Raw genomic sequence first — 23,387 nt, 5'->3', positions numbered from 1 at the left:
AGACTTTACTGTAATTTCATGACTCCAAATTGATTAGGTAGCATTAAAGCATTAAGTGACCATAAGAAATCCGTGTACAACAGGGACTCAATTAGTTTTACTGCTTTCAAAGGCCTGTGTATTATCCTGTGGTATTACGACAGAGTTGTACCCTTTCATTATCTTCAAGTAAGCAGCGATTTCTTTCTTCAATACTTCTAATCTAATAGCTACCGATGCGATACCAAGTAGTACCAGAGCTAAACGTACCAAGTTGCAGGAGGTACGCGGAAACAGTGAATAAATGATTTCCACGACGATAAGTAAATATTTTCAGTCATTTCATATTAAGCCAGACAATAAAATGGAATGTGTGCGCTAAACTAATTCAGGGAGATGATAATCTGTGGCACAGCTGCGGCAAAGTCATAACAGCCGCTACCTGCGAGCAAATGGATAAACGGCTGAAAACGGTTGGTTCCTCAGGATATGGCTCTGAGGAGCCTGACAAAAAACTGGCAGATTTATTATTTGTTGATATTTCGTACTTATTTGTATGTTTAATGAATTTGAGAAAGAAAGTATATTGTATATTTCTTATTATGTATTATTTATCTCAACACTTAAATCCTTCTTGTCCTGTTAACCAACATAATTGTTGAATAAATCACACTCATATGCATCATCAGTGCACACACACAGATGGTGCCAACATTACAGGATATGCTCCAATAATCCAGACTGAAAAAAAAAAAAATAGTTTAATAATTTTAATAGACCAGATTTTGTTCATATGTTAGTTGTTTTAGCGTTTCAATGCAGTCATTGTTGATCAACCTTTCAATGTCCGGGCAATCGCTACCCTATATTACGCAATACGATTACACATTTCCCAGCATGCTTTGCTGTAGTTAAAATGATCACTTTTGAAGGTGTTATTTTGTAACGACTGCTGTTTTAGCTAGGAGACTAGGGTTCAATTCCACCCTCGGCCATCTCTGTGTGGAGTTTGCATGTTCTCACCGTGCATGCGTGGGTTTTCTCCGGGTTCTCCGGTTTCCTCCCACATTCCAAAAACATGCTAGGTTAATTGGCGACTCCAAATTGTCCATAGGTATGAATGTGAGTGTGAATGGTTGTTTGTCTATATGTGCCCTGTGATTGGCTGGCGACCAGTGCAGCTGGGATAGGCTCCAGCAACCCTTGTTACGGTAGAAAATGAATGAATGAATGAATGAACATCCGAGTTGCCCTAGTAGAAATTCAAACACATGTCTTCCCGATCTCCTGACTGTGTGACCAACATGATAGCCACTCGTCCACCGTGCAGGTCAATTATATATTATAGAGTGAAATAAGCCCTGTGATTGGCTGGCGACCAGTCCAGGGTGTACCCTGCCTCTCGCCCAAAGACAGCTGGGATAGGCTCCAGCACCCCCGCGACCTTTGTGAGGAAAAAACGGTAGAAAATGAATGAATGAATGAATGAATGGAATAAATAGCGCCTTATTGGTCAGAAGGATAATAACAGAAATTGGTTGTTAACAAAACATGGAGCAAAATGACCTAAACTGGGCAGAAAATGAGCATGTACAGTATGAGGCTATACAAACAAACTACAATTTGAATTAAACGGATTAAAAGGCTACTAATGTGAAAGCACCATTAATTGGGCTAAATTGTATTTGCTCGCTGCCTTCTACACCCTGCTGATATGGAGTTCCATTCACATTCACATGCCTCCATATTATTGATTATTATTTTCATTCATTCATTCATTTTCTACCGCTTTTCCTCACAAGGGTCGCGGGGGGTGCTGGAGCCTATCCCAGCTCTCTTCGGGCATGAGGCGGGGTACACCCTGGACTGGTCGCCAGCCAATCACAGGGCACATATAGACAAACAACCATTCACACTCACATTCATACCTATGGACAATTTGGAATCACCAATTAACCTAGCATGTTTTTGGAATGTGGGAGGAAAACCGGAGTACCCGCAGAAAACCCACGCATGCACGGGGAGAACATGCAAACTCCACACAGAGATGGCCGAGGGTGGAATTGAATCCTAGTCTCCTAGCTGTGAGGTCTGCGCGCTAACCACTAGACCGCCGTGCTGCCTGATTATTTTCACTCCATTAAAAAAACACAATAACTTTCCAACAAAGAAACCATTGAGGTGAACTAGAAGGACGCATCAACACCAGCATTGTCTGTTCAAGGTAGATATTCAAAACGGGGTTGATCCCGTGTGTCCAATACAGCAGAGAGCCAGCACATGATATTGTTTATTTGCTCACACCATGTACCTGTTCGCCTGCAGCGCTACCTTGATGGCTTCAACTTGTGACAGGTGAGCGTGTCCTGTCTTGTGCACCCAAAGGACCTGCTAATTTTGAGGCCGGGCCTCTCTCACCTTTTTTCCATTTGTCTTTGTTTGCGAGTTTGTTTGCCAGCAAATGCAGTTTTAGACACACGAGAGAAAAGGATCTAGTGATGCATGTGTATCCAATATTGATATATCATTTTGTTATTTTGAAGTAAAAAATAAATTACTGAGCTATTTATTCATATGAAGGTGTTTCATTGGTTATCGTGGGGGGGATACTAGGTTCCTAAAATTGCCTGTAGCCAACATTCATTCATTTATTTTCTATCGCTTATCCTCACGAGGGTCACATGGGGTGCTGGAGCCTATCCCTGTCTTCGGGCGAGAGGCGGGGTACACCATGGACTGGTCGCCAGCCAATCACAGGGCACATATAGACGAACAACCATTCACACTCACATTCATACTAAAACTTAAACTATATTAGGAAAGCAGGAAGTGAACAAATGTAACAGTTACTGATTGTAAAAGTACAAGATGGAGGGGTAGGATTTAATAAGCTTTGCTTCTTCCTAGGCGGTACGGCGGTCGAGTGGTTAGCGTGCAGACCTCACAGCTAGGAGACCAGGGTTCAATTCCACCCTCGGCCATCTCTGTGTGGAGTTTGCATGTTCTCCCCCGTGCGTGCGTGGGTTTTCTCCGGGTACTCCGGTTTCCTCCCACATTCCAAAAACATGCTAGGTTAATTAGCGACTCCAAATTGTCCATAGGTATGAATGTGAGTGTGAATGGTTGTTTGTCTATATGTGCCCTGTGATTGGCTGGCGACCAGTCCAGGGTGTACCCCGCCTCTCGCCCGAAGACAGCTGGGATAGGCTCCAGCACCCCCCACGACCCTTGTGAGGAAAAGCGGTAGAAAATGAATGAATGAATGCTCCTTTTGGACATGTGGAACTGTGAACTGATTATGTGATGCATTCAATTGTAAACTGATGCATGTTCAAATTAAATAAAACCATTACCATTACTATACCTATGGACAATTTGCCTGGCATGTTTTTGGCCTATGTGTGGCCTACGTACTAACCGCTTTTCCACCATGCAGCCGTTATTGGAATCAGGTTATTGTAATGTAGTACGACAGCACATACAGAATACAGATACTGTAACTTTAATGCAGATATGCAGAGACTCAATAAGGTGTGTGTGTTATTTCACTTCTGTATTCCAATATATGTTCCAATATAACATTCATACTCACATTCATAACTATGGACAATTTGGATTTGCCAATTAACCTAGCATGTTTTTGGAATGTGGGAGGAAACCGGAGTACCCGGAGAAAACCCACATATTCACATGGAGAACATGCAAACTCCACACAATGATGGAATTGAACTCGGGTCTCCTAGCTGTGAGACCTGTGCACTAACCACTCGTATTCCATGTATAAATGTAAAAAAGGACATGGAACCAAGAATAACAATGTGATAAATGCCAGCCAGTAAGCCAACTGTACTGTTGTCATGTTAACAAAAATGAGAGTATGGGAGGAACGAGAGCAGATAAGCGATTAGATGAGGCTGCACCTCGACAGCTTGATGCATGGGCCTCTTATTTAGCAACACCAAATGCATTACCAAAAGCACTTTGATAACATGTCAATATGTCTTACTGTGAACACACGAGGAATAAAAAAAATAATAATAATATGTGTGTCAGAGTTTCTGAGTCAGGCTGGGAAATATTCCCAGGCCTACTGGTAGCGTAGCATGAAGCAGGTGGGAGTGGGGGGGGGGGGGGGAGTGAAACCACAATGATAAGGTGTCTTCAAGTTAGATTTAGCAGGAAAGGGCAAACTAACACAGCAGGGGGGTCCTGGCAGTCATGGCACAGAAAGGATGAGTTCTGTCGACGCGTTTATTACATCAATTCCTCTCAAAGTTTCATACCATCCCCCCCCTCCCCCCCACACAACCCCCGCCATTCCATGCTGCGTGGCCTTCTGTAGTGAGCAAACCATGACTCGGGGAGCTGATGATGTGAAAACTAAAAAGGGAACATTGCGTAATCAGGTGACTTTGCAAAGGCAGTGCGGTTTCCTGTCATGTACATGACGCTTGAATGAATGAATGAATGAAAGGCAGGAAAGATGACAAGGCAGCATATTGTGTCGTTTATCCTCTGGCCTAAAGGAGGGATGAAGGATGATGTCTTTGAGTGCACGGAGAAAGAACATCCCTGTCCGTGCTCGGATGCGGATTCTTTGTTCCATTCATTGCCATCCGACAAGGACAAGGAAAAGGCAAAGGAAAAATGGTGCGGTCAATGCCCGACAAAGTTGTCACCTTTGCTTTTGTATTAGCAAGAATCTGGCGATACGATACGTATCACGATACGATATATCACAATACTGTTAACAAGGCGATATGTTTTTTGTTTTTTCTTGTAGTTAAAGATTATTTCCTGGAAAAACTGAATTACTCAAACACGCGGCCCGCGGGCCAAATGTGGCCCGCAGGACACTAGTTTGATATGAACGTTTAATGTTAGTGCGGCCCGTGCAAGTTTGATATGGATGCTGTATGGTATCATGTACCCAGAAAAAATTATTAAGTTTGATTAATGTTCATGTTACAGGTTAAATAACTGTTAATAGTTATCCTCCCTATCCGTGTGGAAGTGGTACGTTTTTGGGTTTTTAAGTTTAAAGGATCGATTGGAGCCCCGCTAATTTTAGGTTTAACAATCCATCCATATATTTTCTATGCCGCTTATCGTCATTAGTGATGCAGGGGTATGCTGGAGCCCCAGCTGAATTCGGTCGAGAGGCAGGGTACACCCTGGACTGGTGGCCAGCCAATCACAGGGCACATATAGACAAACAACCATTCACACTCACATTCATACCTATGCACAATTTGGAATTTTCCCCAATTAACCTAGCATGTTTTTGGAATGTGGGAGGAAACCGGAGTACCCGGAGAAAACCCACGCATGCATGGGGAGAACATGCAAACTCCACATAGAGATGGCCGAGGGTGGAATTGAACCCTGGTCTCCTAGCTGTGAGGCCTGCATGCTAACCACTTTCCACCATGCAGCCAACAAAAAAGCATTTGCAGTACATTAGACATTTCCAACCACTAATGAAAACCATGAATGCAACACTGGGCTTCAATAAACAGAGAACTAATGTCTGCAAAAACACCAGCATAGTAAAAACCTCCACCAAGGCATAACTTGACATGAATGATGACTTTGAGTACGGGCCACACATCACACATCCTCGTGACGAGACTGCAGCGGTAGCCTCTCATCGGCCATCCGGGGACAATGCGGCAGTTGGGAAGGCAGCTCGACTACAGTAGTGGTGTGGCAGGTTCAGCTGAAGGAGAGACACGGACACCCATACTAATGAGACTCATAGCACCATGGCCAAGCGCATGCAGGGGGAATGCACAGACACACTCTCATACTGTATTTACAAGAGAGGTTCAAGTCCCTTTAGAACGTGTGCTGTTATTTTTATTGTATGTGTAGCTTCTATTGTTTGGAACTGACTCAAGATTTTATAACAGCATATCGAATATTTTAGTAATGGAGAATTCTACCGAAATTTTTTTGCTTGGTTAAAGAGTAATAATATCTTTACAAAAAAAATGTACGTTGTGTATAGTGTAACTGGTGGTTATTTTTAGGGCTATATATACTATGTACAATTTGACTGTGCGGAAGAAACAGTTCTTGAGAGAACTGGTGTGATTGAAGCAGGCAAACAAATATTAAATATATATGTAATATAATAATAATAATAACAACAATAATAATAATTATTATATATAATTATATATAATTATATATATATACCAATAATAATAATAACAACAACAATAATACCAATAATAATAATTATATATATATATATATATATATATATATATAATATAATAATATATAGAATAATAAATAGAATAATATATCTATTATTATATATTATTTAATTATTTAATTATTTAATTATTTAACATATAATTATTTAATATATATATATCTATAATTATTGTTGGTGTTATTATTATTATTATATTAAATATATATTTAAATATTTGTTTGCCTGCTTCAATCACACCAGTTCTCTCAAGAACTGTTTCTTCTGCACACAGTCAAATTGTACTTAGTATATATATATATTTAAAATTAATTGTATATTATCAATGTTCTCTAAAACATAAGTAGAACAAAATATATAACAATTAAACAGCCAGTCAAAAAACATTTAATTAAGACACAGAACATTTAAGTTTTAAGTAATTAAGTTACAAACTAATACTCGCTTTGGGTGCAAAACCAAGCTTTGCAAAAAAAAAAATTGTCCAGCAAGGCCAAAGAACATTCATAAATATTTAATATTGTAAAAAAAAAATTACCGGTACACATCTTTTAATAATAATTCGCACTTCAGCTCAATATGGCAATAGTATTTCAACCAGATTACGTAGCATCCATTAGTATACACAGTACATGGTCTACTACTAGTTAGCATTGAGTTTAACCATTAAAGTTACAATTTGAAAAAAAAGCCCAAATCAAGGTAACACAATTTAAGCCAATGACATCACTAGTCATTCAGTCACGCAATAATAAATTATCAAACCAGTAAATAACAATTCAATAAAATAAATATTGTTGAATATTATATTATATTATCCATACTACACATGGAACAGGCTACTATAGTTTGCTTTTTAAATTCTTTGGTGCCTCCTACAATTGAATAAAGAGATTTGAATGTGATATATAGGGACTTAGCGTTAGCTGATGTTCACAGCTCCAACAGCATGACTGTTGCATGGACTGTATGTTACTCCAGCTGCCCCTACATTATGTCTGCAATTCATCCAGGATTTTTTTCCCTCAAGTCTCTGTGATGATGCTGAAGAGCATCTCAGGATCCCATCGACTCTCAGTCAGTCCCCGCCACCGCCATAGCCGGTGAATTATGCAACAGTGGTGTGTAAAACGCAGGTGCTCTTTCAAAAGGGATACAAACAATGACGTATGAGGTCAGTGAGGTGAAGATGATGCGGGGGGGTGATGAATTTATTCCTGAATTCACTCTGTGTGTGTGTGTGACAGCTCAGGGTGACCTGCTGGCTGACAAACCCTCCAGAAGGAGGCGGGACAATGAGATCTACAAAGGAAATCGTCCGGTTTCGGTGCACATAAACTGAAGGGGGTCACCATTGAAGCCACCATGAATACTGTACATATTTATTAAGTGGCTAGATTAGTTACTTCTATATAATAAATAGAGATTTTGACAAGTGTCGCTAATCATTCATGCCATTCTTATTCCCATTTTTTGCTACATAATACAGCCGCCACAAGGAAAAGTAGAAATAAAGGCAGCCGTCATATGTGCTATTGCACAGTTGGCTTTAAGTGTGACATCATTGTCATGCAAAGTTGTTGCAGTTCTCATCACTAACATAAAACAGTACTGATACCTCATCTGGAGGATTAAAAAAACCCAAGGATTAACACGGATTGAATACACTATAGAACTAGATCAAACAGAATGAGTTAGGAAAATACAGATACTGCATTTAGACTCCTGATTACATTTTAAGATTACAAGAATTTACATTTTGCACTATTGGATTTTAGGAGAGCGTCAAAAAGAAGGCTGCCCTTTGACGCCCCTGCACAACCTGATCTTCCATTGTTCCATTGAAAAAAAAAAAGCATAATGGTGCCCGCTCCACTGTTTTTAAAACATCCATCAGGTCCATCGAGGTTACATTTTATTCTCATCAAAGAATATTCCACCTCTCAATGTCCCATGCAAATTCCATACGGACATTGAAGGAGTCGCAATATTTTTTTTTGTACTTAAAACTCTTCTCTACCATATTGAAGGACAGTCAACTGGGTCTAACATTTGACTTTTTTTGCTCCGTGGCCCTCAGGATCTTTAAGATCTTTTAAAATGACAGCATCCAACCTCAGCAGTAACGGTGCACTGCGACCGCAGTCCGACCGCGTTCAAACAGATCATCAACAGATAATGACAGCTTAAATATGTGATGGAAAATGACATTGAAGACACATTTTGGTCAAAATTTTCTTAAATTTCCTGAAAAATTGATGAACAGAAAATATTGGTTTAATGGTTGTTTTCAATAAATTGCTGACTCAACACTGTCAACTCTACTTAGAACTTCCCAACAGTGTAAAATGTCAATTCTTTCAACTGTCCTAAAATGTTGATGAGGAAAGTATATATTCTGTGTGTATATTGGAATACAGAAGTGAAATAACAAATACACCTTATTGAGTCTCTGCATATCTGCATTAAAGTTACAGTATCTGTATTCTGTATGTACTGTTGTACTACATTACAATAACCTGATTCCCATAACGACTGCACGGTGGAAAAGTGGTTAGCACGTAGGCCAAAAACATGCCAGGCAAATTGTCCATAGGTATGGTAATGGTAATGGTAATGGTTTTACTTCATTTGAACATGCATCAGATTACAATTGAATGCATCACATAATCAGTTCACAGTTCCACATGTCCAAAAGGAGTAGGAAGAAGCAAAGCTTATTAAATCCTACCCCTCCATCTGGTACTTTTACAATCAGTAACTGTTACATTTGTTCACTTCCTGCTTTCCATAATACAGTTTAAGTTTTTTTTTTTTTTACATACAAGCATTTTGCATTTTGACTCTACAAAAAATGAAATCATGATCATAAAGGAAAACTCCCAGCATCCATGAACATACCATGAACTTTCTTTTTTCTGTCCATCCTTTATAGAGAAAAACTGCAATGAAGAAACTGATAAAGGCTAACTTTTTTATACATTTACACCTCGTGCAATGATACAGGTATTTCTACCACTGAATGTCACACTGGTTAAGATGAAATCCCCTTTTCTCACAAATAAAAACCTCTTATATGCCAGCGACTGGTGACCTGGGGCGATAAACCCCAGATTGAAGAACGTCTCGAATTGAATCCTTGTCTCAATCAGCAAAAATTATATGTAGGTGAGCATGAACTTCACCATGGCAACCTCTTCAACTGCAGATGAACTCTTCCTGATGTTTAGATACTTAAATTTTCACTTTTATATTATTATATTGGGCTGCACGTCGCACGAGTGGTTAGCGCGGGGACCTCACAGCTAAGAGACCAGGGTTCAATTCCACACAATGCCATCTCTGTGTGGCGTTTGCATGTTCTCCCCGTGCATGCGTGGGTTTTCTCCGGGTACTCCGGTTTCCTCCCACATTCCAAAAAAACATGCTAGGTTAATTAGCGACTCCAAATTGTCCATAGGTATGAATGTGAGTGTGAATGGTTGTTTGTCTATATGTGCCCTGTGATTGGCTGGCCACCAGTTAGGGTGTACCCCGCCTCTCGCCCGAAGACAGTTGGGATAGGCTCCAGCACACCCCGCCGCGACCCTCGTGAGGATAAGCGGTAAAAAATGAATGAATGAATATTATTATACCTTTATTTTAGCTATATCGCCTTATATCCATGGTTAAGTCCCCAATACCTAACTCTACTCCTACTATAAATATACAAACATATTGCAATATATCACAACTACTCACAAGAAGTATTTCATATACCTGACTAGTGTCATATGACATCTACAAAATGACGTTTATGCGATGGACCCAAGCTCACAATTGATGTAATTGGCACCCTGAGCTTACATCAGATGCTTCAGTGTACAAACAATGCTTTCCCTTTCATAAAATCACACCTTTTATTTCCTGGAGGATGTATTATTAAAGGTTTGGCACACTGTTCCAAACTAATTGAAACAGATGATATCCCTGCAATTGTTTCTGTTATCACCAACTAGCACAGCGCCTTCTGTTATTATGCAAGATCAGTGCAAGACAATTTGCACTGGCAGGATTAAGTCAACCTAAAGTCTCCCCGTCTCCAACTGAAAGCTTAGTTTAATCTGCAGTTCGCAGCACTGCAGTATTTCTCCTCGGAATCTTGCAGCTGCATATTTACAATATGTGTAAGTTAAAGTCAGTCAGGTCCCAGTTGAAGCGTTATTCCCTTCATGTGGACCAGTGGTTCTCAATTATTTTCTGTCATGCACGCTTCCACGGGACAGAAATCTTTCCATAACTGCACCCCGATTTGAAATACTTGAGAAACTGATAATATATATTGATGTATATGTACTGTGTACTCTGCACTTTAAACTGAAAACAGCAAAATGCAACAAAATGGAGGGCTTACAAGCATATTTGCATTCATACCTATGGACAATTTTGCAGACGGCAATTAGCCTAGCATGTTTTTGGAATGAGGAAGGAAACCAGAGTACCCGGAGTACCCCAGGCACTGGGTGATTACTGTAGTAGGCTCCTTCATCCTACTGTTACCCCAAGGCCCAAGGCGCCAGTGAAACCCTTGCTACCCTAATGAGGATAAGCGGCATAGAAAACTGATGGATGGATATTCATTCATTAATTCATTTTCTACCGCTTTTTCCTCACGAGGGTCGCGGGGGTGCTGGAGCCTATCCCAGCTGTCTTCGGGCGAGAGGCGGGGTACACCCTGAACTGGTCGCCAGCCAATCACAGGGCACATATAGACAAACAACTATTCACACTCACATTCATACCTATGGACAATTAACCTAGCATGTTTTTGGAATGTGGGAGAAAACCCACGCATGCACGGGGAGAATATGCAAACTCCACACAGAGATGGCCGAGGGTGGAATTGAACCCTGGTCTCCTAGCTGTGAGGTCTGCGCGCTAACCACTAGACCGCCGTGCCGCCCAGATGGATGGATACTGCTCCCCAATTGTGGCAAAGTAGTAAAAGTTGTATATAACGCTGCTAGAATAGTGCTTGGATCCAGACCTGAGATGGCTGGTTCAATTCCCGATTTGAGCTCCAATTACCAATTTACTCTTGCTTTCATTCTATGTTATTTCCACAGCATTTCAGTCCAGCTTCAGCTTCATTCAAATTTTTGATTATCACACCTTTTCAATACTGCTGACATTGTATCGTATAGTTTCTATTGACTTTAATTTCACCCATATCAACACATCGGTTTAATGAGAATGGCAACATGGCTGATGACATGAAATGTTAGTGTCCATATGGCATCGTTGGTGACACAAGCTCACCCAGGGTCAGTTCTTGGTTTGAGTGAATGTAATTGGTGGCAGAAGGCGGATGTCCCATGGTGTTAATCTTCAGCAGGCTCAGATCTGCTCTCTGACTGACTGCCCATCAAGGTCTAGTCATGTCTATTCATTTTGACGTTTGTGTAGGTATACATCAATCTGTTCAAATATGTTTAAAAAAAATTGAGATGATCAGAAAGGGAATCACTCAAATACAAGCTCAGGCATTTTTTTTTGCATAGAAGTCAGTTTGCAAGAAGCAGAATACTACCACTAAAAAGCGCTGTGAGCGCTATCCCTGTACAGAAAAATATTTTTGTATACACAAACCACCCACAGACACAATCAGGAAGAACTGCCCCAGAAATCCAAGTGAGGGTTACACAAATTCTCTTTGTCGTCACAAAACAAAATATCCCTGAGCTTTGAACATCACCCTGCATCACTACCGCAGCATCCTCACTATTTTGCATTGCACATCTTCTTCTTCTTTCACACAGCAAATGTTTCTCGTTCATGTGAGGCAGCCCCCCCCCCTCGAGCCTATTTTACCTCATAGCCATAACACAGTCACTTGTGCAAACAGAGCAAAATTTCCATCAATTATCTCTCCTTGCAATGCATTTCATGTATATTTCTCTTTTACAGTTATAATGTGGACCACATTAAAAACATCTGTTCCTAGGATCTCCCCCCTTCAATGGACAAACGGGACATAATTAATCACAGAGGGACACACATTCATAATTGTTGCACACTGATGTATTTGTCCCAGGTGATCAGCGTACGGTTTAACATGCAAATGAAACAGTGAGACGGGCCAGAAAGTGGTTTAAAATGACACACTATAATAACACCAGGCTTTGTGTTGAAGTGCATAGTCCAGATACAAGTACAATAGACGGTACTCTACACCTGGCCATTGTTGTGATCACACACCGGAGTGGACATGAGTCAGTGTTTCAGATGACATTTGAAGGCAACGAAGCCCTGGGGGAGTCTATTATGCTAGTTGGCAGAGTGTTACAGAAGGTACAGCCTTTAAAGGATCCACAATTTGGGCCAAAATGTGGAAACAATATTGTGGATAGTAAGAAATTCACAACTAAGCGATTGGTCTCACCCGAAGACAGCTGGGGTAGGCTCCAGCATCCCCGCAACCCTTTTGAGGATAAGCGGTATAGAAAATGGATGTATGGATAAATTGAAGGTGAATGTTTTTTTGTCGGCTGCACGGTGGAGAAGTGGTTAGCACGCAGGCCTCGCAGCTAGGAGACCAGGGTTCAATTCCACTCTCTGCCATCTCTGTGTGGAGTGTGCATGCGTGGGTTTTCTCCGTTCACATTCCAAAAACATGCTAGGTTAATTAGCGACTCCAAATTGTCCATAGGTATGAATGTGAGTGTGAATGGTTGTTTGTCTATATGTGCCCTGTGATTGGCTGGCGACCAGTCCAGGGTGTACCCCGCCTCTCGTTCGAAGACAGCTGGGATAGGCTCCAGCAACCCTCGTGAGGAAAAGCGGTAGAAAATGAATGAATGTTTTTTTGTCGGCTGCACGGCGGTCGAGCGGTTAGGACACAAGCCTCACTGCTAGGAGACACAAGTTCGATTCCACCATCTCTATGCGGTTTTCTCCAGGTACTCCGGTTTCCTCCCACATTCCAAAAACATGCTAGGTTAATTAGCGACTCCAAATTGTCCATAGGTATGAATGTGAGTGTGAATGGTTGTTTGTCTATATGTGCCCTGTGATTGGCTGGCGACCAGTCCAGGGTGTACCCCGCCTCTCGCTCGAATACAGCTGGGATAGGCTCCAGCAACCCTCGTGAGGAAAAGCGGTAGAAAATGAATGAATGTTTTTTTGTCGGCTGCACAGCGGACGAGCAGTTAGCACACAGGCCTCACTGCTAGGAGACACAAGTTCGATTCCACCATCTCTGTGCGGTTACCCTACCTCTCGCCCGAAAACAGCTGGGATAGCCTCCAGCAACCCTCCAACACAGAAATGGCCGAGGGTGGAATTGAACCCTGGTTTCCTAGCTGTGAGGTCTGCACGCTAACCACTCGACCACCGTGCGGCCCCTAGCAGCTAACATGAAAAACTATAATTACATGGCGGACTAACACAAGGCCTTGCTAACTGTGGATGGAGTGGATACCTCGTTTTGCTACGAAGCCTGAACAAGTACAGTACATGTTGGAATTCATGTTGGATCCGCAGCTCCCCAGTGACTGCAGTACTCATGCAGCTCCAGACAATCATGGCTGTGTTTTGAGTGTTTTGACTAAAATATATCAAAGTTTCAATGGTACAGAATTATACTTTGACAAGATATACTGTAATAACCGGTGGCTGAAATATGTCATTTCTATGAGATACTAAATACCAGCTCCTATGTGGCCATGACTCGAAAACAATCTACAAAAAAATTCTATTAATAATATACAGAACAATTAAAAAATGAGAGCACATTTGGTTATTCACTTCAGGCCTCTCGAGCACAAATTTGAGAGGGTGACGATGAGACAATAGCTGAGCAGATGGAGCAGTAAGACACTTCTAACAGTGGTAAGGAGGAAGTGTACACACACAAGTCTCTGCACATGGCTGAACTTGAGTTACACCGAGGCCTTGTTGCTATGGTAAACGTGGAGGAACAACAGCTTCACATGATACAGTACATCTGATTGTATTTGAACTACTTTATATCAAAAATGGAGAAACTTTTTAAGCTCTGTGCAAAATGCAAAGCATTGTAATGAGTTGTGTTGCATCACATCTAATACTGTATCAAAATAGAATAGATAAAAAGCTAAATCACGCAATATAACACAACATAATGAGTGGCGGGAGAAGCTTGGTTATATTGTTATTACATTGTTGTGTATGTCAACTGGGTGTACGCCCACTACACACAGTGAGAGAAGAAGAGAAGAGGGTTGCTTTCAAGCCCGTAGTCCATGCAAATTAGACAAACACTTTTAGTGACATTTTCGCTCCGGCACATTCCATAATGTGCCCCAACATGCAGTCATATAATGTATGAGGATGCAGAAGGTCAGACACAATATTACAGCACTTTGTATGCACTTTACTTCACGGAAGGAAACATTTATTATGAATAATTTAATTATACAGTATCTCATCGTCTGCTTATGTTACAGCAAGCAAGCGGTGAAGCGTGATGATGTCATAATAATCAAGTGGTGCCCCATTTCTTAGTGGGTTCTTCACCTTGGCACTACGTTTTAAGGGGTAAGGGAAGGGAAGGGATTAGGCGTAGAATTGGGATTCAACCCGAATCTGTCTGCATTAACCCTTAGATGCATAAGTGGGTCAAAAATGACCCGGTCAGGTTGTTTTCATATTCCAGGTATGCATCAAAAAACATGTTTTTAATATCATGCCATTCACATTTTTAATTTAGCTTTTATAAATTTTAAGAAATTTTAGTTTTTGTGTTACTACCCCAACCTTCCATAAGTGGGTAAAAAATGACCCGGTCAGGTTGTTTTCATATTCCGGGTATGCATCAAAAAACATGTTTTTAATATCATGCCATTCACATTTTTAATTTAGCTTTTATAAATTTTAAGAAATTTTAGTTTTTGTGTTACTACCCCAACCTTCCATAAGTGGGCAAAAAATGACCCGGTCAGGTTGTAATTAAAATTTGTCATAATTTCATATTCCAGGTATTCCTAAAAAAAACATGTTTTTAATATCATGCCCTTCACATTTTTAAATTACGTTTTATAAATTTTAAGAAATTTTAGTTTTTGTGTTACTACGCCAACCTTCCATAAGTGGGTAAAAAATGACCCGGTCAGGTTGTTTTCATATTCCAGGTATGCATCAAAAAAACATGTTTTTAATATCATGCCATTCACATTTTTAATTTAGCTTTTATAAATTTTAAGAAATTTTAGTTTTTGTGTTACTACCCAAACCTTCCATAAGTGGGCAAAAAATGACCCGGTCAGGTTGTAATTAAAATTTGTCATCATTTCATATTCCAGGTATTCCTAAAAAAAAAACATGTTTTTAATATCATGCCATTCACATTTTTAATTTACCTTTTATACATTTTAAGAAATTTTAGTTTTTGTGTTACTACCCCAACCTTCCATAAGTGGGCAAAAAATGACCCGGTCAGGTTGTAATTAAAATTTTTCATCATTTCATATTCCAGGTATTCCTTAAAAAAACATGTTTTTAATATCATGCCATTCACATTTTTAAATTACCTTTTATAAATTTTAAGAAATTTTAGTTTTTGTGTTACTACCCCAACCTTCCATAAGTGGGCAAAAAATGACCCGGTCAGGTTGTAATTAAAATTTTTCATCATTTCATATTCCAGGTATTCCTTAAAAAAACATGTTTTTAATATCATGCCATTCACATTTTTAACTTACTTTTTATACATTTTAAGAAATTTTAGTTTTTGTGTTACTACCCCAACCTTCCATAAGTGGGTAAAAAATGACCCGGTCAGATTGTTTTCTTGAAATATCTTCGTAATGAAAATTTTTCATAATTTCATATTCCAGGTATGCATCAAAAAACATGTTTTTGCTATCATGCCATTCACATTTTTAACTTACCTTTTATACATTTTAAGAATTTTTTGTTTTTGTGTTACTACCCCAAACTTCCACAAGTGAGTCAAAAATGACCTGCATGTATTTTCTATGGAATCCAATCGGAACCTTTGATTCTTATCAACTTTGGCCATCAGGAATAAATTAACTGTAGACCAGATTACAGATGCTGGATGAAATCATTCTTGTGTGGTCCTAAATATAATACTAAATATCATACAAGTGATTATTCCTAACCAAAATGGCAAAATTGGCATAAAACGCATTGATTCAAGTGTGGGTCATTTTTGACCCACTTATGGAAGAGTGTGGGGTTCAGTCACTCGTGCATCTAAGGGTTAAGACCAAAATACCTTTTATTGAAATTGTAAAATTGAAAAACAAAATGAAAACTGACAATTCTAGTAATTTATAGCTGAGCTGTATGCATGTCGAGGACATGTTTTCAATGCATAGTTTCTGGATTCATAATACAAAAGTATAAGGCTTATCGGCACTGGCGTTTTAGCTTCAGACTCCTTGCTTTAGATACCCAATCATGCTACAGCAAACTTCCAATATTAACAGATTTTGTGCTGAATCATATTTCAGAATTTAAGTCAAAGTCAACATAATGAGACAACTTGAACCAACCGAAGGAATCTTGGATAACTTACCTTGACAGGCACAGCGCCAACACAAAATAGGTAACTCTATACTGCTTCCTCACTAAAAATTGTGTGCTGCATTGAAATGCATCCAAGCGGAAACGCCGATTAGGCTGAAATAGCGTTCCGCACCACACTGCTTGTATTGATTCTTGAATTTGCTTATCTTACTGCAATACCAGCCCCTCATGGTGTAGTGGTTAGCATCCTGGACTTTGGAGCAGACGACACAGGTTCGAATCTCCGCTAGTATTCATCCGGAAGGGTATTCGGAATATGAAGGGCTCAAAAATCAGTATAAGGATAAAAAAGATCCGCTGTGGTGTCTCCGTAATCAGGAAACAAACAAACAAAGCTCATCATAATGCATTGTTTGATTTTCTTATTCGATCCGTTCCATAAATTGATTCCAAAAACTGAAAAGCTGTGAGTTTCAAATGTAGTTTTTCCTTAAAATCATATTTGTCCTTGCAGAAAAGTATTTTAGGATGTTTTTGCGTAATAGATTTGGCTTTATGCATTATTTTAGCTCTTTGTAAATTTACTAAATCTGTGAATTTTAATATATTGCGATTTTAGAAATAATGGATTTCTATGTTCTCTGTACGCCGCATTATGACTAACTATAAACTAACTAGACTAACTATAAAACACAATTTTATAGTTTTATAATTATAATTTTACATGCATAAAATAATTCTAAGGCTAAACCTTTTTGTCGTGATTTCCTGAATTTAGTCATCAACTCACGTCAAAACAAGAAGGAGGTGGTGGTTGATCTCACTGCCACATCCTATCTTTAGGGACACAATCACGTTGTTAATTAAATATTTGTTTAATTTCTAGATAGAAACATGTTTTGTGTTGACATTTTTGACTTTCTGGAAGGGATGAATTGAATTTACAATAATCAATTAAGCACAGTATAAATAAAATGGAGAATGGAGTGAATGAGTCAATTAGTCAGTGTCTTTGTTCCAGTGGGGAGAGGCGGGGCGCTAGCTTGTTTGTGCTCTTGTTAGTTGCGTGTGTCGTATGCTATAAGATCTAAAACTTTCTTCGTGCCTGTTGTGATGTCCGATGTCAATTTATTGTAGATTGAGGCTGCACGTTGGTCGAGTGGTTAGCGCGCAGGCATCACAGCTAGGAAACCCGAGTTCAATTCCACCCTCGGCCATCTCTGTGTGGAGTTTGCATGTTCTCCCTGTGCATGTGTGGTTTTTCTCCGGGTACTCCGGTTTCCTCCCACATTCCAAAAACATCCTAGGTTAATTGCCAACTCCAAATTGTCCATAGGTATGAATGTGAGTGTGAATGGTTGTTTGTCTATATGTGCCCTGTGATTGGCTGGCATACCAGTCCAGGGTGTACGCCGCCTCTCGCACGAAGACAACTGTGATAGGCTTGTGAGGATAAGCGGTAGAAAATGAATGAATGAACTATTGCAAACATCAAAATGTAAATTTAACTTAGCAAGCTGTGTTATTCCCACTGGAAAGTGGCGGGTGGAATTTAAATATACGGCACGTTTCTACTTAACAGCTGAGCAAATACTGTATGCCTACTACTTTTTCCACACAAGAGACCTTTTAGATGCAACAGCTACTGTATGAATGTGCGCTATCTTGTCTAATAATGACCTGCTGTAACAGAGACTATAATAGTAATATAATATAATATAATAAGTGGTATACATGGAAATATTGATGCTCCGGTTGCCATTCCTGATAGGCATGAATGTCCATAGGCATGAACGTGAGTGTGAATGGTTGTTTGTCTATATGTGCCCTGTGATTGGCTGGCCACCAGTCCAGGGTGTACCCCGCCTCTCGCACGAAGACAGCTGGGATAGGCTCCAGCACCCCCGCGACCCTCGTGAGGAAAAAGCGTTAGAAAATTAATGAATTAAAATAATTCTAACGCTAAACCTTTTTGTCGTGATTTCCTGAATTTAGTCATCAACTCAAGTCAAAACAAGAAGGAGGTGGTGGTTGATCTCACTGCCACTCAAAAATGTTAACACAAAACACAATTTTATACTTTTATAATTATAATTTTACATGCATAAAATAATTCTAAGACCGAACCTTTTTGTCGTGATTTCCTGAATCAACTCACGTCAAAACAAGAAGGAGGTGGTTGATCTCACTGCCACATCCTATCTTTGAGGACACAATAACGTTGTTAATTAAAAGTTTGTTTCATTTCTAGATAGAAACATGTTTTGTGTTGACATTTTTGACTTTCTGGAAGGGATGAATTGAATTTACAATAATCAATTAAGCACAGTATAAATAAAATAAATAAAATATAAATAAAAACAGCTACTGCATGTACTGTAATAAGTGGTATACATGGAAATATTGGTGCTCAGAATTGCGGTCCCATCGAGCTAAATTGTCCATAGGTATGAATGTGAGTGTGAATGGTTGTTTGTCTATATGTGCCCTGTGATTGGCTGGGATACTAGTCCGGGGTGTACCCCGCCTCTCGCCCGAAGACAGCTGGGATAGGCTCCAGCATTTTATTTTTTATTTTATTTTTAATTTTACATGTATAAAATAATTCTAAGGCTAAACCTTTTTGTCATGAGTGATTTCCTGAATTTAGTCATCAACTCACGTCAAAACAAGAAGGAGGTGGTGGTTGATCTCACTGCCACATCCTATCTTTGAGGACACAATCACGTTGTTAATTAAGTTTGTTTCATTTCTAGATAGAAACATGTTTTGTGTTGACATTTTTGATAAAATAAAATAAATAAAATATCTCCTAATAAAATTAATAAAATATAAATAAAAACAGCTACTGTATGTACTGTAATAAGTGGTATACATGGAAATATTGGTGCCATTCCTGACATTTATTCCAAGAACATGTGTATAGATTGTGAGACCACACAAGGGTGTTATGTTTCGTTAAGAGTAAAGCTCTTAGCTGTCAGATCGTCAAGCTCCGAGACTGACATCCTCCAAGTGTGCCATCTACAGAATCGCGGTCCCCGTCGAGGTCATGAATTATTAATCAACCTTCCAACTAACAAATAGGCTTTTAATTGTCAGGATTTCTGTTTGACAACAACTGAAACACAGGCCTCAATCCAGGCGAGCTATCGATCAATGCAACCAATGCAACCTCATCAACAGCAGCACAAGAGGAGACACAGGCAAGATACAACAAAATAAGAATGAAACTTTATATAAATCATTTTCTATTACAAATTACGCACCAAGTTAAGCCTTTTTTTTATATAAAAAGCAATTGTTTTCTTTGCAAAACTTGCCAATTGCATACATATGCATGTGAGTCTCTGGCATGCAGACATTCTTCTCATGCGTGGCAGTGAGGAGCATCAGTCCACAGGCATCCTGACATGAAACTCCCACAGCAGGACCATGCAAACAGGCTGTTGGCATGACACGTTCAAGTCACATTGCTGCACAGTCAAATTAAAAAAAAATATATATATATATATATATATATATATCACCGGTTTACACTCAGGAGGATGGTGGACGATGCAACAATGCAGGCTGTTTTTTTGAGCACAGGGGAATTTTTTTTGGATGAGAAAGAGAACCCAGCAAGGAAAAAAAACAGCAAGCTTACCTTGTCACCTTTTATTGCGATGAGCTGCAGATGTTGTTGGTTCCTGTCACGCGTCACTAGTTATCCTCCTCTTTCCATGTCGACCACATCTCCGGTTTATTGTACGCAAAACGAAACCAATAACGCAACACGGAGAACATGCATGTGTCGCACTATTTGGCAGCGCTCCTCTGAATTGAGGCTCACCGGCTCACGGGAGGCGCCATGGCGGGCAGGAGGAGCTCAGCTGTGAGGCTGCCGGTGATGCTGCTGATGCTGCTGCTGCAGCCTTTTGCTCCGACGAGACGTGGGATGAGTGCGGTGGGGGTGGGTGGAGGGGTGTTGGTGGTGGTGGTGGTGGGGGGCGTCCGAGTGCCCACGACTAAAAACACTCATCCTCCGAAATGATTCCAACTGAGTCGTAATGACGGTCTCACGGTGGATGAATCACCACGCGTGCGTGTTTTTATCAGCAAGTCAATTAGAGGGAGCTCTGGGATGATTCACCCACAACAAGAAAGTGCCAACGTGGGCTATTTTAACGCACTTTAGACGCCCAGGAACGCACGATGTGTACAATAACCTGAGTGACAAATAAGTAATTGTACTGTAGTTTTGTATGTATCATATGTTACATGTATAGAACATGGGACTTAGTTATGATTAACTTAATTCATTCATTCATTTTCTACCACTTTTCCTCACAAGGGTACATATAGACAAACAACCATTCACACTCACATTCATACCTATGGACAATTTGGAGTCGCCAATTAACCTAGCATGTTATTGGAATGTGGGAGGAAACCGGAGTACCTGGAGAAAACCGCACAGAGATGGTGGAATCGAACTTGTGTCTCCTAGCAGTGAGGCCTGTGTGCTGACCGCTGTGCAGCCGACAAAAAAACATTCATTCATTCATTCATTTTCTACCTCTTTTCCTCACGAGGGTTGCTGGAGCTGTCTTTGGGCGAGAGGCGGGGGACACCCTGGACCAGTCGCCAGCCAATCACAGGGCACATATAGACAAACAACTATTCACACTCACATTCATACCTATGGACAATTTGGAGTCGCTAATTAACCTAGCATGTTTTTGGAATGTGGGAGGAAACCGGAGTACCCGGAGAAAACCCACGCATGCACGGGGAGAACATGCAAACTCCACACAGAGATGGCCGAGGGTGGAATTGAACCCTGGTCTCCTAGCTGTGAGGTCTGCGTGCTAACCACTAGACCGCCGTGCCGCCCTGCAGAATTATATAATTCAATGAAAGTATGCATCTGTGCCGAGCAAACTATTAAAATATTGATTCATTTATCTACACAGCGGACGAGTGGTTAGCGCGCAGGTCACACAGCTAGTTCAATTCCACCCTCGGCCATCTCTGTGTGGAGTTTGCAGGTTCTCCTCGTGCATGCGTGGGTTTTCTCTGGCTACTCCGGTTTCCTCCCACATTCCAAAAACATGCTAGGTTAATTAGCGACTCCAAATTGTCCATAGGTATGAATGTGACTGTGAATGGTTGTTTGTCTATATGTGCCCTGTGATTGGCTGGCGACCAGTCCAGGGTGTACCCCGCCTCTTGCCCGAAGACAGCTGGGGATGGGCTCCAGGTATCTGTACAGATTTAACTTGAAACTGAAACCAGGAAAACTCAACAAAATGGAGAGTATACAAGAGTATTCAGGAGTAAAATTACATGTTGAGTACTATAAATGTGTACATGTTGGTAGGTTTGCATTAATACCCCCTCACCTCCACACACACACACACACACAGTAACATAAATCGTGAATTAGTGCATGTAGAATACAGGAAGTGAACATAGTATGTATTAGCAATTGATGCTTCCTCCTACTCCTTTTCAGACACACCCTCACAAGGGTCGCGGGGGTGCTGGAGCCTATCCCAGCTGTCTTTGGGCGGGAGGCGGGGTACACCCTGGACTGGTCGCCAGCCAATCACAGGGCACATATAGACAAACAACCATTCACACTCACATTCATACCTATGGACAATTTGGAGTCGCTAATTAACCTAGCATGTTTTTGGAATGTGGGAGGAAACCGGAGTACCCGGAGAAAACCCACGCATGCACAGGGAGAACATGCAAACTCCACACAGAGATGGCCGAGGGTGGAATTGAACCCTGGTCTCATTAGTAACATAATGCATTAAATGTAAAACTCTATGCATTTTTGAAATAAATCAAACCATTACTATTACAGAGTGCATAAATATGACAAATCTTGGAGTCAAACTGGCAATTAAAGACTCTCTCCCCTGCAGAGAGATGCCCAGTAGCAAAAACATAAAGGGAGGCTGATTGGATAACACCATGACTAATAGCATGGTATCCCATCCAAGAGTGCATATCCTAAGGGAAAATGAACCCACCAATGGGAATCATTTAAGTCCCTTTCCCCCTCAAATGTCCTTTCCCGTGTCACTGTAGGAAAGTTGAATGTAGTTCTCACGTCATTTTGAAAACTGTGATCTTTTTAAATAAATGGACTGGCAGTCTTTTTTTTATCAGGATAGGGCAAACTACTGGTCACCTAATTAGGACCAACCATTTGGTCGGCACATCAGTGGCATGTATGCCTCCAGGCTGGATGCCATGCATTACGCAATCAATGACTTATGAACATGAGAATACTGTGGCTCATAGCGACTGAGAAGTCACGTGATTATAGTTGTTGTTCAGCCTGGCAAACATCTCAGGGTAAGTAGAGATGGCAAAGGTGTTCATCTGTATGGATTGATTGATTGCATTGACTCAATACACGCACATGTAGTACTACACAGATAATATTGACCAAGTACAGGAACTTTGGAAATCCAATAGGGATGTTCTGATCAGGGTTTTATCCACCAGTGAAATGGTGAAATGTACTACTGGCTATACTAGAGGTCACCAAAGTTTTTTCTTGTGAGAGCGATACTTACAAAATAAAAATGGCCAATCGCTACTCATTTCTTATTTCAAGCCAAACGAAGCCAATATGCTCGTTTTACCAGAACTTGAACAAAACGCTGGT

At 40.4% G+C, this 23,387-nt stretch overlaps 1 protein-coding gene across 1 annotated transcript in view; it reads right to left on the bottom strand.

Annotated features, from left to right (window-relative positions):
* dlgap4a (discs, large (Drosophila) homolog-associated protein 4a) overlaps positions 1–20,618 on the bottom strand; it is a 78,705-nt gene extending 58,087 nt beyond the window's left edge. The window contains exon 1 of the mRNA XM_058051058.1: positions 20,364–20,618. The gene's annotated coding sequence lies outside the window, so the exon portion shown is untranslated. The remainder of the gene's footprint in view (positions 1–20,363) is intronic.
* Between the last annotated feature and the right edge of the window lie 2,769 nt (positions 20,619–23,387).

This window comes from Doryrhamphus excisus, chromosome 16, assembly GCF_030265055.1.
Source record: "Doryrhamphus excisus isolate RoL2022-K1 chromosome 16, RoL_Dexc_1.0, whole genome shotgun sequence".
Taxonomy (NCBI): Eukaryota; Metazoa; Chordata; class Actinopteri; order Syngnathiformes; family Syngnathidae; genus Doryrhamphus; species Doryrhamphus excisus.
This window is presented reverse-complemented; position numbering and strand designations above follow the sequence as displayed.